Genomic DNA, 12,612 nt, shown 5'->3' with positions numbered 1-12,612 from the left:
TGCACACAACATTCAGTTGTGGTTAATTAACCGGAGAATTTATTAAAGTACGCCTCTGTGGTGTAGTGGTTAGTGTGATTAGCTGCAATCCCCGGAGGCCCGGGTTCGATTCTCGGCTCTGCCTCGAAATTTGGAAAGTGGTACGAGGGTTGGAACGGGGTCCACTCAGCCTCGGGAAGTCAATTGAGTTTGGGTGGGTTCAATTCTCACTTCATCCATCCTGGAAGTGGTTTTCCGTGGTTTCCCACTCTCCTCCAGGCAAATGCCGGGATGGTACCTCATTTACGGCCACGGCCGCTTCCTTCCCTCTTCCTTGTCTAATCCTTGCAATTTTCCCATCCCCCCGCAAGGCCACCGTTCAGCATAGCAGGTAAGGCCCCCTGAACGAGGTACTGGTCATCCTCCCCAGTTGTATCCCCCGACCCAGAGACTGTAGCTCCAGGACACTGCACTTGAGGCGGTAGAGGCGTGATCCTTCGGTGTGTCCGAGGGAAAAACCGACCCTGGAGGCTAAACAGACAATTAAGACGAAGAAGAAGAAGAAGAAGAAGAAGAAAAGAAGAAGAAGAAGAAGAAGAAGGAATAGCACAATATTCTGTAAGGATCTCCCAGCGCGAGCACGCTCAGAATGATGAAATCTGCTCCCATTCAAGTGGCAAAGGAACATGCCTAATAATAGAAAGACAGCTTTGAATCATACTGATAAAACAACGCATATCGTGCCCGGCTAGCCCCGTCGGTAGGGCAAGAGACTCTTAATCTCAGGGTCGTGGGTTCGAGCCCCACGCTGGGCGTCTGTTTTACGTCATTGGTAAATATTAAATAACACGTTGTTCAAACATGATCCTGAAGTGAAGTCTGTACCACCGGCTTCAAATATGGTGCCTTCACCACCTGACTCAGTTTCATTGGGTACCATATTGTGACGGCGGAAAAATGGAAGAGGTAGTCATTGTTGTTTTAAGGATATTTCTCTCTTTCTTAGTCTATTTACCGTGTTGGTCGGGCCTCTTAGACTCCTACAACGTGACGCCATCTCTCAGGTCAGGAGATGTGTGGTGATTTGTGGTGCAACGAAGGACGAAGAAGTTATCGAGCGTGGTATTTGCCTGGATATGAGAATGCGAAACGACGCAAAACCATTCTCTTCACGGCCTACGGCGGGGTTTGAACACAGCCGCCTCCAGAATGCTGAGTTAAACCATAGCGATGTGCTGTGTTACTCTTCGTGCGTTCTGGTGGCATACGAGCTTGGCATAATTGACGGAAAGAGATGCACACAACATTCAGTTGTGGTGTAATTAACCGGAGAATTTATTAACGTACGCCTCTGTGGTGCAGTATTTAGTGTGATTAGCTGCAATCCCTGGAGGCCCGGGTTTGATTCCCGGCTCTGCCTCGAAATTGGAAAAGTGGTACGAGGGCTGGAACGGGGTCCACTCAGCCTCGGAAAGTCAATTGAGTTTAGGTGGGTTCAATTCTCACTTCATCCGTCCTGGAAGTGGTTTTCCGTGGTTTCCCACTCTCCTCCAGACAAATGCCGGGATGGTACCTAATTTGAGGCTTGCAATCTTCCCATCCCTTCGCAAGGCCACCGTTCAGCATAGCAGGTAAGGCCACCTGGACGAGGTACTGGTCATCCTCCCCAGTTGTATCCCCCGACCCAGAGTCTATAGCTCCAGGACACTGCACTTGAGGCGGTAGAGGCGGGATCCTTCGCTGAGTCCGAGGGAATAACCGACCCTGGAGGCTAAACAGATAATTAAGACGAAGAAGAGGAAGCAGAAGAAGAAGGAATAGCACAATATTCAGTAAGGATCTCCCAGGGCGAGCACGCGCAGAATGATGAAATTGCCTCCCATTCAAGTGGCAAAGGAACATGCCGAATAATAGAAAGACAGCTTTGAATCTTACTAATAAAACACCCCATATCGTGCCCGGCTAGCTCAGTCGGTAGAGCATGACGCTCTTAATCTCAGGGTCGTGGGTTCGAGCCCCACGTTGGGCGTCTGTTTTACGTCATTGGTAATTATTAAATAACACGTTGTTCAAACATGATCCTGAAGTGAAGTCTGTACCACCGGCTTCAAGTATGGTGTCTTCACCACCAGTGTCAGTTTTATTGGGTACCATATTGTGACGGCGGAAGAATGGAAGAGGTAGTCATTGTTGTTTTAAGGATATTTCTCTCTTTCTTAGTCTATTTACCGTGTTGGTCCGGCTTCTTAAACTCCTACAACATGACGCCATCTCTCAGGTCAGGAGATGTGTGGTGATTTGTGGTGCAACGAAGGACGAAGAAGTTATCGAGCGTGGTATTTGCCTGGATGTGAGAATGCGAAACGACGCAAAACCATTCTCTTCACGGCCTACGGTGGGGTTTGATCACACCCGCCTCCAGAATGCAGAGTTAAACCATAGCGATGTGCTGTGTTACTCTTCGTGCGTTCTGGTGGCATTCGAGCTTGCCATAATTGACGGAAAGAGATGCACACAACATTCAGTTGTGGTGTAATTAACCGGAGAATTTATTAACGTACGCCTCTGTGGTGCAGTATTTAGTGTGATTAGCTGCAATCCCTGGAGGCCCGGGTTTGATTCCCGGCTCTGCCTCGAAATTGGAAAAGTGGTACGGGGGCTGGAACGGGGTCCACTCAGCCTCGGGAAGTCAATTGAGTTTGGGTGGGTTCAATTCTCACTTCATCCATCCTGGAAGTGGTTTTCCGTGGTTTCCCACTCTCCTCCAGGCAAATGCCGGGATGGTACCTAACTTAAGGTTGCAATCTTCCCATCCCCACGCAAGGCCACCGTTCAGCATAGCAGGTAAGGGCACGTGGACAAGGAACTGGTCATCCTCCCCAGTTGTATCCCCCGACCCAGAGTCTGTAGCTCCAGGACACTGCACTTGAGGCGGTAGAGGTGGGGTCCCTCGCTGAGTCCGAGGGAAAAACCGACCCTGGAGGCTAAACAGGTAATTAAAACGAAGAAGGAGAAGAAGAAGAAGAAGAAGAAGGAATAGCACAATATTCTGTAAGGATCTCCCAGGGCGAGCACGCTCGGTATGATGAAATCGCCTCCCATTCAAGTGGCAGAGGAAGATGCCTAATAATAGAAAGACAGCTTTGAATCTTACTGATAAAACAGTGCCTGTCGTGCCCGGCTAGCTCAGTCGGTAGAGCATGAGACTCTTAATCTCAGGGTCGTGGGTTCGAGCCCCACGTTGGGCGTCTGTTTTACGTCATTGGTAAATATTAAATAACACGTTGTTCAAACATGATCCTGAAGTGAAGTCTGTACCACCGGCTTCAAGTATGGTGTCTTCACCACCAGTGTCAGTTTTATTGAACCATATTGTGACGGCGGAAGAATGGAAGAGGTAGTCATTGTTGTTTTAAGGATATTTCTCTCTTTCTTAGTCTATTTACCGTGTTGGTCCGGCTTCTTAAGCTCCTACAACATGACGCCATCTCTCAGGTCAGGAGATGTGTGGTGATTTGTGGTGCAACGAAGGACGAAGAAGTTATCGAGCGTGGTATTTGCCTGGATGTGAGAATGCGAAACGACGCAAAATCATTCTCTTCACGGCCTACGGTGGGGTTTGATCACACCCGCCTCCAGAATGCAGAGTTAAACCATAGCGATGTGCTGTGTTACTCTTCGTGCGTTCTGGTGGCATTCGAGCTTGCCATAATTGACGGAAAGAGATGCACACAACATTCAGTTGTGGTGTAATTAACCGGAGAATTTATTAACGTACGCCTCTGTGGTGCAGTATTTAGTGTGATTAGCTGCAATCCCTGGAGGCCCGGGTTTGATTCCCGGCTCTGCCTCGAAATTGGAAAAGTGGTACGGGGGCTGGAACGGGGTCCACTCAGCCTCGGGAAGTCAATAGAGTTTGGGTGGGTTCAATTCTCACTTCATTCATCCTGGAAGTGGTTTTCCGTGGTTTCCCACTCTCCTCCAGGCAAATGCCGGGATGGTACCTAACTTAAGGTTGCAATCTTCCCATCCCCACGCAAGGCCACCGTTCAGCATAGCAGGTAAGGGCACGTGGACAAGGTAATGGTCATCCTCCCCAGTTGTATCCCCCGACCCAGAGTCTGTAGCTCCAGGACACTGCACTTGAGGCGGTAGAGGTGGGGTCCCTCGCTGAGTCCGAGGGAAAAACCGACCCTGGAGGCTAAACAGGTAATTAAAACGAAGAAGGAGAAGAAGAAGAAGAAGGAATAGCACAATATTCTGTAAGGATCTCCCAGGGCGAGCACGCTCGGTATGATGAAATCGCCTCCCATTCAAGTGGCAGAGGAAGATGCCTAATAATTGAAAGACAGCTTTGAATCTTACTGATAGAACAGTGCCTGTCGTGCCCGGCTAGCGCAGTCGGTAGAGCATGAGACTCTTAATCTCAGGGTCGTGGGTTCGAGCCCCACGTTGGGCGTCTGTTTTACGTCATTGGTAAATATTAAATAACACGTTGTTCAAACATGATCCTGAAGTGAAGTCTGTACCACCGGCTTCAAATATGGTGCCTTCACCACCTGACTCAGTTTTATTGGGTACCATATTGTGACGGCGGAAGAATGGAAGAGGTAGTCATTGTTGTTTTAAGGATATTTCTCTCTTTCTTAGTCTATTTACCGTGTTGGTCGGGCCTCTTAGACTCCTACAATGTGACGCCATCTCTCAGGTCAGGAGATGTGTGGTGATTTGTGGTGCAACGAAGGACGAAGAAGTTATCGAGCGTGGTATTTGCCTGGATGTGAGAATGCGAAAGGACGCAAAATCATTCTCTTCACAGCCTACGGCGGAGTTTGAACACACCCGCCTCCAGAATGCAGAGTTAAACCATAGCGATGTGCTGTGTTACTCTTCGTGCGTTCTGGTGGCATTCGAGGTTGCCATAATTGACGGAAAGAAATGCACACAACATTCAGTTGTAGTGTAATTAACCGGAGAATTTATTAAAGTACGCCTCTGTGGTGAAGTTGTTAGTGTGATTAGCTGCAATCCCCGGAAACCCGGGTTCGATTCTCGGCTCTTCCTCGAAATTTCAAAAGTGGTACGAGGACTGGAACGGGGTCCACTCAGCCTCGGGAAGTCAATTGAGTTTGGGTGGGTTCAATTCTCACTTCATCCATCCTGGAAGTGGTTTTCCGTGGTTTCCCACTCTCCTCCAGGCAAATGCCGGAATGGTACCTAACTTAAGGTTGCAATCTTCCCACCCCCCCGCCAGGCCACCGTTCAGCATAGCAGGTAAGGCCACCTGGACGAGGTACTGTCATCCTCCCCAGCTGTATCCCCCGACCCAGAGACTGTAGCTCCAGGACACTGCACTTGAGGCGGTAGAGGCGGGATCCCTCGCTGAGTCCGAGGGAAAAACCGACCCTGGAGGATAAACAGATAATTAAGACGAAGCAGAAGATGAAAAAGGAATAGCACAATATTCTGTAAGGATCTCCCAGGGCGAGTACGCTCAGAATGATGAAATCGCCTCCCATTAAAGATGCAAAGGAACATTCCTAATAATAGAAAGACAGCTTTGAATCTTACTGATAAAACGCTGCATATCGTGCCCGGCTAGCCCCGTCGGTAGGGCATGAGACTCTTAATCTCAGGGTCGTGGGTTCGAGCCCCACGCTGGGCGTCTGTTTTACGTCATTGTAAATATTAAACAACACGTTGTTCAAACATGATCCTGAAGTGAAATCAGTACCACCGGCTTCAAATATGGTGCCTTCACCACCTGACCCAGTTTCATTGGGTACCATATTGTGACGGCGGAAAAATGGAAGAGGTAGTCATTGTTGTTTTAAGGATATTTCTCTCTTTCTTAGTCTATTTACCGTGTTGGTCGGGGCTCTTAGGCTCCTACAATGTGACGCCATCTCTCAGGTCAGGAGATGTGTGGTGATTTGTGGTGCAACGAAGGACGAAGAAGTTATCGAGCGTGGTATTTGCCTGGATGTGAGAATGCGAAACGGCGCAAAACCATTCTCTTCACGGCCTACGGTGGGGTTTGAACACACCCGCCTCCAGAATGCAGAGTTAAACCATAGCGATGTGCTGTGTTACTCTTCGTGCGTTCTGGTGGCATTCGAGCTTGCCATAATTGACGGAAAGAGATGCACACAACATTCAGTTGTGGTGTAATTAACCGGAGAATTTATTAAAGTACGCCTCTGTGGTGTAGTGGTTAGTGTGATTAGCTGCAATCCCCGGAGGCCCGGGTTCGATTCTCGGCTCTGCCTCGAAATTTGAAAAGTGGTACGAGGGTTGGAACGGGGTCCACTCAGCCTCGGGAAGTCAATTGAGTTTGGGTGGGTTCAATTCTCACTTCATCCATCCTGGAAGTGGTTTTCCGTGGTTTCCCACTCTCCTCCAGGCAAATGCCGGGATGGTACCTCATTTGCGGCCACGGCCGCTTCCTTCCCTCTTCCTTGTCTAATCCTTGCAATTTTCCCATCCCCCCGCAAGGCCACCGTTCAGCATAGCAGGTAAGGCCCCCTGAACGAGGTACTGGTCATCCTCCCCAGTTGTATCCCCCGACCCAGTGACTGTAGCTCCAGGACACTGCACTTGAGGCGGTAGAGGCGTGATCCTTCGGTGTGTCCGAGGGAAAAACCGACCCTGGAGGCTAAACAGACAATTAAGACGAAGAAGAAGAAGAAGAAGAAAAGAAGAAGAAGAAGAAGAAGAAGAAGAAGAAGAAGAAGAAGGAATAGCACAATATTCTGTAAGGATCTCCCAGCGCGAGCACGCTCAGAATGATGAAATCTGCTCCCATTCAAGTGGCAAAGGAACATGCCTAATAATAGAAAGACAGCTTTGAATCATACTGATAAAACAACGCATATCGTGCCCGGCTAGCCCCGTCGGTAGGGCATGAGGCTCTTAATCTCAGGGTCGTGGGTTCGAGCCCCACGCTGGGCGTCTGTTTTATGTCATTGGTAAATATTAAATAACACATTGTTCAAACATGATCCTGAAGTGAAGTCTGTACCACCGGCTTCAAATATGGTGCCTTCACCACCTGACTCAGTTTCATTGGGTACCATATTGTGACGGCGGAAAAATGGAAGAGGTAGTCATTGTTGTTTTAAGGATATTTCTCTCTTTCTTAGTCTATTTACCGTGTTGGTCGGGCCTCTTAGGCTCCTACAACGTGACGCCATCTCTCAGGTCAGGAGATGTGTGGTGATTTGTGGTGCAACGAAGGACGAAGAAGTTATCGAGCGTGGTATTTGCCTGGATATGAGAATGCGAAACGACGCAAAACCATTCTCTTCACGGCCTACAGCGGGGTTTGAACACAGCCGCCTCCAGAATGCAGAGTTAAACCATAGCGATGTGCTGTGTTACTCTTCGTGCGTTCTGGTGGCATACGAGCTTGGCATAATTGACGGAAAGAGATGCACACAACATTCAGTTGTGGTGTAATTAACCGGAGAATTTATTAACGTACGCCTCTGTGATGCAGTATTTAGTGTGATTAGCTGCAATCCCTGGAGGCCCGGGTTTGATTCCCGGCTCTGCCTCGAAATTGGAAAAGTGGTACGAGGGCTGGAACGGGGTCCACTCAGCCTCGGAAAGTCAATTGAGTTTAGGTGGGTTCAATTCTCACTTCATCCGTCCTGGAAGTGGTTTTCCGTGGTTTCCCACTCTCCTCCAGACAAATGCCGGGATGGTACCTAATTTAAGCCTTGAAATCTTCCTATCCCCACGCAAGGCCACCGTCCAGGAAAGCAGGTAAGGCCACCTTTACGAGGTACTGGTCATCCTCCCCAGTTGTATCCCCCGACCCAGAGTCTGTAGTTCCAGGACACTACACTTGAGGCGGTAGAGGTGGGGTCCCTCGCTGAGTCCGACAGAAGAACCGACCCTGGAGGCTAAGCAGATAAATAAGACGAAGAAGGAGAAGAAGAAGGAGAAGGAATAGCACAAAATTCTGTGAGGATATCCCAGGGCGAGCACGCTCAGAATGATGAAATCGCCTCCCATTCAAGTGGCAAAGGAACATGCCTAATAATAGAAAGACAGCTTTGAATCTTACTAATAAAACACCCCATATCGTGCCCGGCTAGCTCAGTCGGTAGAGCATGACGCTCTTAATCTCAGGGTCGTGGGTTCGAGCCCCACGTTGGGCGTCTGTTTTACGTCATTGGTAAATATTAAATAACACGTTGTTCAAACATGATCCTGAAGTGAAGTCTGTACCACCGGCTTCAAATATGGTGCCTTCACTACCTGACTCACCTTTATTGGGTACCATATTGTGACACCGGAAGAATGGAAGAGGTAGTCATTGTTATTTTAAGGATATTTCTCTCTTTCTTAGTCTATATACTGTGTTGGTCGGGCCTCTTATACTCCTACAACGTGACGCCATCTCTCAGGTCAGGTGATGTGTGGTGATTTGTGGTGCAACGAAGGACGAAGAAGTTATCGAGCGTGGTATTTGCCTGGATGTGAGAATGCGAAACGACGCAAAACCATTCTCTTCACAGCCTACGGTGGGGTTTGATCACACCCGCCTCCAGAATGCAGAGTTAAACCATACCAATGTGCTGTGTTACTCTTCGTGCGTTCTGGTGGCATTCGAGCTTGCCATAATTGACGGAAAGAGATGCACACAACATTCAGTTGTGGTGTAATTAACCGGAGAATTTATTAAAGTACGCCTCTGTGGTGTAGTGGTTAGTGTGATTGGCTTCAATCTCCGGAGGCCCGGCTTCGATTCTCGGCTCTGCCTCGAAATTTGAAAAGTGGTACGAGGGCTGGAACGGGGTCCACTCAGCCTCGGGAAGTCAATTGAGTTTAGGTGGGATCGATTCTTACCTCATCCATCCTGGAAGTGATTTTCCGTGGTATCCCACTTCTCTTCCAGGCAGAGGCCGGGATGGTACCTCATTTACGGCCACGGCCGCTTCCTTCCCTCTTCCTTGCCTAATCCTTGCAATTTTCCCATCCCCCCGCAAGGCCACCGTTCAGCATAGAAGGTAAGGCCACCTGGACGAGGTACTGGTCACCTTCCCCACTTGTATCTCACGTCCCAGAGTCTGTAGCTCCAGGACACTGCACTTGAGGCGGTAGAGGCGGGATCCCTGGCTGAGTCCGAGGGAATACCGACCCTGGAGGCTAAACAGGTAATTAAAACGAAGAAGGAGAAGAAGAAGAAGAAGGAATAGCATAATATTCTGTAAGGATCTCCCAGGGCGAGCACGCTCAGAATGATGAAATCGCCTCCCATTCAAGTGGCAGAGGAACATGCCTAATAATAGAAAGACAGCTTTGAATCTTACTGATAAAACAGTGCATGTCGTGCCCGGCTAGCTCAGTCGGTAGAGCATGAGACTCTTAATCTCAGGGTCGTGGGTTCGAGCCCCACGTTGGGCGTCTGTTTTACGTCATTGGTAAATATTAAATAACACGTTGTTCAAACATGATCCTGAAGTGAAGTCTGTACCCCCTGCTTCAAATATGGTGCCTTCACCACCTGACTCAGTTTTATTGGGTACCATATTGTGACGGCGGAAGAATGGAAGAAGTAGTCATAGTTGTTTTAAGGATATTTCTCTCTTTCTTAGTCTATTTACCGTGTTGGTCGGGCCTCTTAGACTCCTACAACGTGACGCCATCTCTCAGGTCAGGAGATGTGTGGTGATTTGTGGTGCAACGAAGGACGAAGAAGTTATCGAGCGTGGTATTTGCCTGGATGTGAGAATGCGAAAGGACGCAAAACCATTCTCTTCACAGCCTACGGCGGGGTTTGAACACACCCGCCTCCAGAATGCAGAGTTAAACCATAGCGATGTGCTGTGTTACTCTTCGTGCGTTCTGGTGGCATTCGAGGTTGCCATAATTGACGGAAAGAAATGCACACAACATTCATTTGTAGTGTAATTAACCGGAGAATTTATTAAAGTACGCCTCTGTGGTGAAGTTGTTAGTGTGATTAGCTGCAATCCCCGGAAACCCGGGTTCGATTCTCGGCTCTTCCTCGAAATTTGAAAAGTGGTACGAGGACTGGAACGGGGTCCACTCAGCCTCGGGAAGTCAATTGAGTTTAGGTGGGTTCAATTCTCACTTCATCCATCCTCGAAGTGGTTTTCCGTGGTTTCCCACTCTCCTCCAGGCAAATGCCGGAATGGTACCTAACTTAAGGTTGCAATCTTCCCACCCCCCCGCCAGGCCACCGTTCAGCATAGCAGGTAAGGCCACCTGGACGAGGTACTGGTCATCCTCCCCAGCTGTATCCCCCGACCCAGAGACTGTAGCTCCAGGACACTGAACTTGAGGCGGTAGAGGCGGGATCCCTCGCTGAGTCCGAGGGAAAAACCGACCCTGGAGGCAAAACAGATAATTAAGACGAAGCAGAAGATGAAAAAGGAATAGCACAATATTCTGTAAGGATCTCCCAGGGCGAGTACGCTCAGAATGATGAAATCGCCTCCCATTAAAGATGCAAAGGAACATTCCTAATAATAGAAAGACAGCTTTGAATCTTACTGATAAAACGCTGCATATCGTGCCCGGCTGGCCCCGTCGGTAGGGCAAGAGACTCTTAATCTCAGGGTCGTGGGTTCGAGCCCCACGCTGGGCGTCCGTTTTACGTCATTGGTAAATATTAAATAACACGTTGTTCAAACATGATCCTGAAGTGAAGTCTGTACCACCGGCTTCAAACATGGTGCCTTCACCACCTGACTCAGTTTCATTGGGTACCATATTGTGACGGCGGAAAAATGGAAGAGGTAGTCATTGTTGTTTTAAGGATATTTCTCTCTTTCTTAGTCTATTTACCGTGTTGGTCGGGCCTCTTAGGCTCCTACAACGTGACGCCATCTCTCAGGTCAGGAGATGTGTGGTGATTTGTGGTGCAACGAAGGACGAAGAAGTTATCGAGCGTGGTATTTGCCTGGATGTGAGAATGCGAAACGGCGCAAAACCATTCTCTTCACGGCCTACGGTGGGGTTTGAACACACCCGCCTCCAGACTGCAGAGTTAAACCATAGCGATGTGCTGTGTTACACTTCGTGCGTTCTGGTGGCATTTGAGCTTGCCATTATTGACGGAAAGAGATGCACACAACATTCAGTTGTGGTGTAATTAACCGGAGAATTTATTAAAGTACGCCTCTGTGGTGTAGTGGTTAGTGTGATTAGCTGCAATCCCCGGAGGCCCGGGTTCGATTCTCGGCTCTGCCTCGAAATTTGAAAAGTGGTACGAGGGTTGGAACGGGGTCCACTCAGCCTCGGGAAGTCAATTGAGTTTGGGTGGGTTCAATTATCACTTCACCCATCCTGGAAGTGGTTTTCCGTGGTTTCCCACTCTCCTCCAGACAAATGCCGGGATGGTACCTAATTTAAGGCTTGCAATCTTCCTATCCCCACGCAAGGCCACCGTCCAGAAGAGCAGGTAAGGCCACCTTTACGAGGTACTGGTCATTGTCCCCAGTTGTATCCCCCGACCCAGAGTCTGTAGCTCCAGGACACTGCACTTGAGGCGGTAGAGGTGGGGTCCCTCGCTGAGTCCGACTGAAGAACCGACACTGGAGGCTAAGCAGATAAATAAGACGAAGAAGGAGAAGAAGAAGAAGAAGGAATAGCACAAAATTCTGTGAGGATATCCCAGGGCGTGCACGCTCAGAATGATGAAATCTGCTTCCATTCAAGTGGCAAAGGAACATGCCAAATAATATAAAGACAGCTTTGCATCTTACTGATAAAACACTGCATAGCGTGCCCGGCTACCTCAGACCGTAGAGCATGTTACTCTTAATCACTGGGTCGTGGGTTGGAGCCCAACGTTGGGCGTCTGTTTTACGTCATTGGTAAATATTAAATAACACGTTGTTCAAACATGATCCTGAAGTGAAGTCTGTACCACCGGCTTCAAATGTGGTGCCTTCACCACCTGACTCAATTTTATTGGGTACCATATTGTGACGGCGGAAGTATGGAAGAGGTAGTCATTGTTGTTTTAAGGATATTCCTCTCTTTCTTAGTCTATTTACCGTGTTGGTCGGGCCTCTTATACTCCTACAACGTGACGCCATCTCTCAGGTCAGGAGATGTGTGGTGATTTGTGGTGCAACGAAGAACGAAGAAGTTATCGAGCATGGTATTTGCCTGGATGTGAGAATGCGAAACGACGCAAAACCATTAATTTCACGGCCTACGGTGGGGTTTGAACACACCCGCCTCCAGAATGCAGAGTTAAACCATAGCGATGTGCTGTGTTACTCTTCGTGCGTTCTGGTGGCATTCGAGCTTGCCATAATTGACGGAAAGAGATGCACACAACATTCAGTTGTGGTGTAATTAACCGGAGAATTTATTATAGCAGGCCTCTGTGGTGTAGTGGTTAGTGTGATTAGCTACAATCCCCTGAAGCCCGGGTTCGATTCTCGGCTCTGCCTCGAAATTTGAAAAGTGGTACGACACTGGAACGGGGTCCACTCAGCCTCGGGAAGTCAATTGAGTTTCGGTGGGTTCAATTCTCACTTCATCCATCCTGGAATAGGTATTCCGTGGTTTCCCACTCTCCTCCAGACAAATGCCGGGATGGTACCTAATTTAAGGCTTGCAATCTTCCTATCCCCACGCAAGGCC

At 48.8% G+C, this 12,612-nt stretch overlaps 4 non-coding genes across 4 annotated transcripts; all 4 read left to right on the top strand.

The window, feature by feature from the left end:
- Nucleotides 1–3,154: 3,154 nt before the first annotated feature.
- TRNAK-CUU (transfer RNA lysine (anticodon CUU)) lies at nucleotides 3,155–3,227 on the top strand. The gene has a single exon. It is a non-coding gene; the product is annotated as a tRNA-Lys (tRNA).
- Nucleotides 3,228–4,365: 1,138 nt separating this feature from the next.
- Nucleotides 4,366–4,438, top strand: TRNAK-CUU (transfer RNA lysine (anticodon CUU)). The gene has a single exon. It is a non-coding gene; the product is annotated as a tRNA-Lys (tRNA).
- A 1,133-nt stretch (nucleotides 4,439–5,571) lies between these two features.
- Nucleotides 5,572–5,644, top strand: TRNAK-CUU (transfer RNA lysine (anticodon CUU)). The gene has a single exon. It is a non-coding gene; the product is annotated as a tRNA-Lys (tRNA).
- A 3,676-nt stretch (nucleotides 5,645–9,320) lies between these two features.
- On the top strand, nucleotides 9,321–9,393 carry TRNAK-CUU (transfer RNA lysine (anticodon CUU)). Its single transcript has one exon. It is a non-coding gene; the product is annotated as a tRNA-Lys (tRNA).
- The last annotated feature ends 3,219 nt before the right edge of the window (nucleotides 9,394–12,612 follow it).

This window comes from Anabrus simplex, chromosome 3, assembly GCF_040414725.1.
Source record: "Anabrus simplex isolate iqAnaSimp1 chromosome 3, ASM4041472v1, whole genome shotgun sequence".
NCBI lineage: Eukaryota > Metazoa > Arthropoda > Insecta > Orthoptera > Tettigoniidae > Anabrus > Anabrus simplex.
Note: the sequence above shows the minus strand (reverse complement) of the source record. Positions and strands in the feature narration are given on the sequence as shown.